This window comes from Pteropus vampyrus, unplaced genomic scaffold (genome assembly GCF_000151845.1).
Source record: "Pteropus vampyrus isolate Shadow unplaced genomic scaffold, Pvam_2.0 Scaffold421, whole genome shotgun sequence".
NCBI classification, from domain to species: Eukaryota; Metazoa; Chordata; class Mammalia; order Chiroptera; family Pteropodidae; genus Pteropus; species Pteropus vampyrus.
This window is the reverse complement of record NW_011889202.1, coordinates 308,204-314,757: the sequence shown is the minus strand read 5'-3', so window position 1 is coordinate 314,757 and position 6,554 is coordinate 308,204.

Sequence of the window (6,554 nt, the reverse complement as noted above, 5' to 3'; positions counted from 1 at the left end):
GTGGTATAATTATCTTTACAATGAAGAATTAGACACTTTCAAATGTAGTTTGCAAGGTCAAAAAGGATTAAATCTTTGTTTTTTACTTTTTTAAAGAAATAGAAACTAATAATAATGATAACTAAACTTATATAATGTTCCAAGCACTATTCTAGTCACATATACATAAATATTAATCCTCCCACAACCCTAGTAGTTACTGTTATTATCATTCTTATTTTAAAGATGAGAAACTAAGCCAAATAGAATTTATGAAACTTGTCCAAGGTCATAAAGCTTGTAAGTGATAGAGTTGGGTTTTAAACCCAAGTCTATAACTTCATACCCTAATCTCTGAACTATTTACACTCTACGTATATGAAATATATAAAAAGGTACTCAGGTACACACATAGACTAGGAAACTAGATCTCAAATTTCTGGCTAAATAAACCTAGATTTTATATTCAGGAATACAAGTTCAAATCTGGTATAACCTGCAAAGAGATGAAAACTGCTATTTATTAATAGTGGTAGATGGCTGGATCAAATGAGAAAGCATTCTTCTAGCTTGCAGTGGATTTATATTTACATTAAAAACTAATGTAATTCCTATCCAGAATTAATTTCTATAAGAAAATAAATGATAGTGATATTTATAGTATTAATAGTCAAATTCAAGTGTTTTTTTAAACTTTACTTTTGATATGTCAGTAGTGCCTTTCGCTATTTTACAATAGTCTTCTGATTTTTGTGGAAGAGAAACCTGAAATTATCAGTTGTTTTACTGCTCACTAAATTTTCTTACAAAGGGTTGGGAGGAAAACAATAAACTAATAAATGATAAGGAAACTGAGTCCTAGAGCAGTGAAATGACTTGCCACAAGTTGTACATTGAGGTTCTTGATGATCTACCCTCAAACTGATAACTATTGACTCCTGCTTCTGTGCTCTTATACCATCTATGCTTTTCTGTATCCACCTCATGTATAGAACCGCCCCCCTCATTAGTAAGATAGGTGAGAATATTATAGAACATATTCTTTTGAACGAGGCACTAATTTTAAAAGCCAAGAGAATCTGGCAAAATTTCTTTTGATTGTATAGTATGTGATCTCTCTAATTTCCCTAGAAGGAGACCAAAAGATTTGATAAATCTTAGTCACAATTATAATTAATTTGGCCTAAATGTAACCTTGTGTGGTCATCTAATATGGCTTCTGTATCAGTTTTTGATATAGTGTTTTCCTCATTAATTCATATTTTCCTACCATTATCTGAAGATGTTTTAAATAAACACGTTTGGGAGGTTATATTGATTATAGATAGTAAATAAATAATTACCTAATATAATGTTAAAATACACTTATTTCTTGGAGATTCCAGTCAAGATGGAAACTCAAAGGCATTGAATCACCAACTTCCTCCCAAGTATAAGCAGAATGACAAGTTTAAATCAGCAGTGGAAGATTGAAGGCATACGTTTCTGGTGGGATTATAAACAGGTATTATTTTTATGGATAGCTGACAATTTACTTTGTCTAAAAGGCCTAAAAACAATAATACACATATCAATTGCATTCTTAAGAATTTATACTAAGGAAATAATCCAATACATTAAAAAAATAGAAACATTTCAATCACAGCTTCTGTCTTAGTCTGCTGGGGCTGCTGTAACAAAATACTATAGATTGAATGGCTTAAACAACAGATATTTATTTCTCATAGTTCTGAACCCAAGATGAAGGTGCCAGCCTAATTGGCTCCTGGTAAGAGCTATCTTCTTGGCTTATAGAAAGCCACCTTCTCATTATGTGCTCACATGGCCTTTCCTAGCTATATACATGCACAGAGACAGTGAGCAAACTCTCTGGATGTCTCCTTCACTTCTTATAAGGACACTGATTCAATCATTAGGGCCTCACCCTCATGACCTCATCTAGCCCTAATTATCTCCCAAAGCCCTCACTTCCAAATACCATCACACTGGGGGTTAGGGCTTAAACATATAATTTTTGGAAGGACATAATTCGTCTCATTGCAGCTTTATAATTTAAAAAAATATTAACACAAACTTGGAAATACTAAACGTTCAAATATTTAGCCAATTTATATTCTAATTCGAAGAACTATTACTATTATTGACAAGGATAAATATTTACAATAGGTTGGCCTTTTTCTCATAACCTAAATATGTTCATTTTTGCATATGAGTTTGATAAATGTATAGTTTATATTGTAATAACCAGAATTTAAATGCATACAGATTTTATTATATTTTACAAATATTTCATAAACTTGTACTCTGCCAAGATTTCCCTCTTCAGTTATGCTATAAAATAAAGCAAACAAAATCTCATTTTTGTAATGTTTGTTTGTGCATATGTATGTTAAATTAAAAATCAAGATACAAACCAGAATCTATGATATATATCAATCTGCATAAAATAGTTTATGTATATTCACGTGTGTATATTCATAGACATTTCTAGAAAAGCATATAAAATACTGTTGAAGACAGATTGGGGAATGCAACTGGAGCGTTGCATTGCAAAAGAAACTCTATTTTCAATGATTCCTTTAATTGTTTTGAATTTTTACCATAGGTACATATATTTTCCATTTAGAAGTGACTGAGTAAGCAAACACATAGATTCAAAACAAAGACTGGAGGGACTCTTCCCCAGAAAGCCTACTATCTTCCTCACTAACTTTTGGGTTTTTGTCAAATGTCACATCCACAAGTATCTCTTTGAGAACTCAATTTAAAACCACAACTCTCTCCATGTACACTACCATACTCCCAACCCTCCTTCCTGCTTTAGGTTTTTAGTTTTTATAACTTTTTTTTACTAAATTTATTGGGGTGACATTAGTTAGTAAAATTATATAGGTTTAAAGTGTACAATTCTATAATACAACATCTATATATTGTGTTGTGTGTTCACCACCCAAAGACAGATCTTCTGTCACCGTATATTTGACCGCCTTTACCCTTATCTACCTCTCCCATCCCCCTTTCCCTCTGGTAACCACTAAACTGTTGTCTGTGTCTCTGACTTTTGTGTCTTGTTGCTTTGTTACTTTCGGTTTTATATCCCACATGTGAATGAAATCATATGGCTCTCAAGTTTTTCTGACTTATTTCGCTTACCATGATTATCTCAAGATCCATTCATGTTGTTGCAAATGCCTGTATTTCATCTTTTCTTAAGGCTGAGTAATATTCCATTTTATATACATACCACTTCTTTTTCATTCAATCGTCTATTGATGGGCACTTAGGTTGCTTCCATATCTTGGCGACCGTGAACAATGCTGCAATGAACATCAGGGTGCATATATCTTTATGGACAAAAGTTTTCAAATTTTGGGGGTAGATACCCAGAAAAGGGATTGCTAGGTCATATAATTCTATTCTTAATTTTTTGAGGAACCTCCATACTCTTTTCCATAGTGGCTTGTACCAATTTACATTTCCATCAGCAGAATATGAAGGTTCCTACACCAACAGGTATCCGAGTGCTTTTTCAAAAGCATATGCTTGCACACAGCAGTTTTCCATTAAAATATATTAACCCCTTTACTAATTCTCAAGGACGCATGGTATTCGAGGCTTCTGAAGAAGAATGCTGACGACTCAGCAAGAGCGCATACTGAGGTTCAGTTGAGCAAACTTTCATGGTGTACTTCTTCTGTCCAAGATTTTGAGATGGCTGTTAGTAATTCAAATATAAGGCATGCCAATATAAGGTATACCCTATGATGCTGTCTAGGTTCTGAGGATACAGGATAAACAAAATAGCTGAAGGCCTAGACTCCCACATCATGTAGCTCACAGTATAGAAGACAGACAAGTAATAAAGAGACAACTACAATACAATGTAAGTACTATAAAAAAAAGGTTGAGGGAGTAATTAAGAGATTATAAGAAGGAGGACTGACTACAGCAACAAGGATATCAGGGAAAACTTCCTTAAAGAAATGGTGTTTGAGCTAAGAATAATAGATGAATAAGAGTTGTCAAGTGAAGAAAGGGAAAAAAGAGCATTCTAGTAAGAGAGAATAACATGCACAAGGCCTTGGAGAGGGAGAGAATACTGTCTTCAAGAACTAGAAAAAGGTCAGAATGGCTTGGGAAAAGATATGAAAGTGTTTGTGGAATAAGATGAGTAGAATATTACTTAGCCATAAAATAAAAAAATGAAATCTTGCCATCTGCAACAACACAGATGGACCTAGAGGGTATCATGCTAAGTGAAGTAAGACAGACAGACAAATGCCATATGATCTCACTTAGATGTGGAATCTAAAGAACAAAACAAACAAATAAAACAGAAACAAACTCATAGATACAGAGAACATTTTAATGGTTGCCAGATGGGAGCGGGGGGGTGGGATGGGTGAAAAAGTGGAAGGGATTAAGAAGAACAAATTGGTAGTTACAAAATAGCCATAGGGATTATTGCAAAGTATAGTCTAAGGAATATAGTCAATAATATTGTAATAACTATGTATGGTGTCAGATGGGTACTGGATTTATTGGGGAGACCACTTCATAAATTATATAAATGTCTAATCACTGTGTTGTACACCTGAAATTAATATAATATTGTATGTCAACTATAATTGAAAAAAATAAAAATATAAACATTTTAAAAAATTAAAGAAGTACAAATTGACCGTTACAAAGTAGTCATGGGAATATAAAGCTCAGCACAGGGAATTTAGTCAATAATACTGTAATAACTATACATGATATCTGATGGATGTAAGACTTGTCAGAGGGATCATCTTGTAACATGTATAAATGTCTAACTACTATGATGCACACCAGAAACTAATATAATATTGAATGTCAACTGTAACTGAAAAAAAAAGATGAAGCTAGAGAGGTGAGCTATATAGAAAATGGCTTGGACAAGGAGTCAGAGTGGATTCAGGAAGATGAGACGTGAGGTTGTTGCTGTTGTCTAGGAAAAAATGAAAGGAGAGCAACTCTGGAGATTGAGTAAACAAAACCACAAAAATTTAGGAAGTAGGAGAGAAAGTAGGAAATGGAGAAATTTTGTGATTCAATGAACATATGGGTAACAAGTGTTGCTCCTGACAAAGTGAATGTTGGGTCTATGACGGGATGACTAATTGTTAATTCCTCCAAATAGTGGACTGAAGTATCTGACCTACTCTATGCCTTGGTCAGGATTGGTTTAGAAAATTACCTTGCATGTATGTAGAAACTACTAATGGCTCTTGCTTAGAAGGATAAGAGAAGGAAGAAACTGAAAGAATGAAATATGAATTACTTGAATGTAGAGAATTTATCCAAATGATAATCACATGCTGAGAGTGCCTTGCACAGCACATAAAATATACTTAAATATGCTTTTAGAACTAGTTTAAAATTAATAACAAGAAAAATAATGAAAGAATTCATTCTCTTGTGTAATAAAGAACCTTAATCCATGTATATTGTTTGACTGCTGACGGTTTTTAAGCCCCATCTCCTGCTCCTCTTTCTGCCCCATATCTGGGCAAGCTGACAATAAAGCACACTGGTTCCCTCCCTTGACACAGGAAAAGTCAGAGCTACTCATTGTCACTCTCTCTCTCAAGCCACTCAAGCCATTTTCAGACCTGCATGGGTGCCTGCCCTGTTCTTTCCAGAAACCTCGTTATGAGAGTAATAAATGTCTTCACATGCGTTAGTAGGTATGTGACATCATTAGTCTTGACATGCAAACTGATTTTTGATGGGGGTCTGACTAGTCTCCACGGATTGAACATAACATCTTGAAAGTTGGAGAGAGTTAGTACTTATCAAATATTTCATAAACTCCACTACAATTTCCAGCCTTTTTATATTTAATTTGGGGCTATAGAAATAATTCTAGCCTAATGGACTATAAGCAAAACTAGACTGCTCTTTCCATATTAATGCAACCTTAGAGGCCACATTTTGCAGTGTAAGAGGAGGGCTACCTAACCTGAATTAAATTGTAATATGAGCAAGAAATAAACTTTTGTGTTAAATCACTGAGATTTAGGGGTTTATCTGTTCTTGTAGCATAGACTATACTAATCTGATTAATACATACTGAATCAAACAAATTCAACAATGTACAGCTCTATACGTCCACTTCCACAAAGTGATGTTCAAAATATTTCATTGAAAACCACTTATCAAAACATAGACACTTCTAAGGCACATTATATTCTTTTCATGTCATTCACTTAAAAAGAAGAACAAAGATATATGCCATAAACAGGTAAATCTGTCTCCTCAAATGAACATTTCATTGATTTTCCTTTGAAATATTGAAGACTAAAATTGTTGATAGAATAAAAACATGTAACTCTTTTACTATATTTCATTATTAATCTAAGTTCAATCATTTTATTTTCCTACATAGTGCTATTAAGCAATAAGAAATCCACTTATGCCCTTAAAATTCCCTTCGATCTTATGCCCTTAAAATGTTATTATTGTATAATGATTTAAAGTACGATTTCACTCTGTTTAATCTTAAATTTAAGGTAAAAACTGATTTTTAGAGAAGAGTAAATAAAACTGAA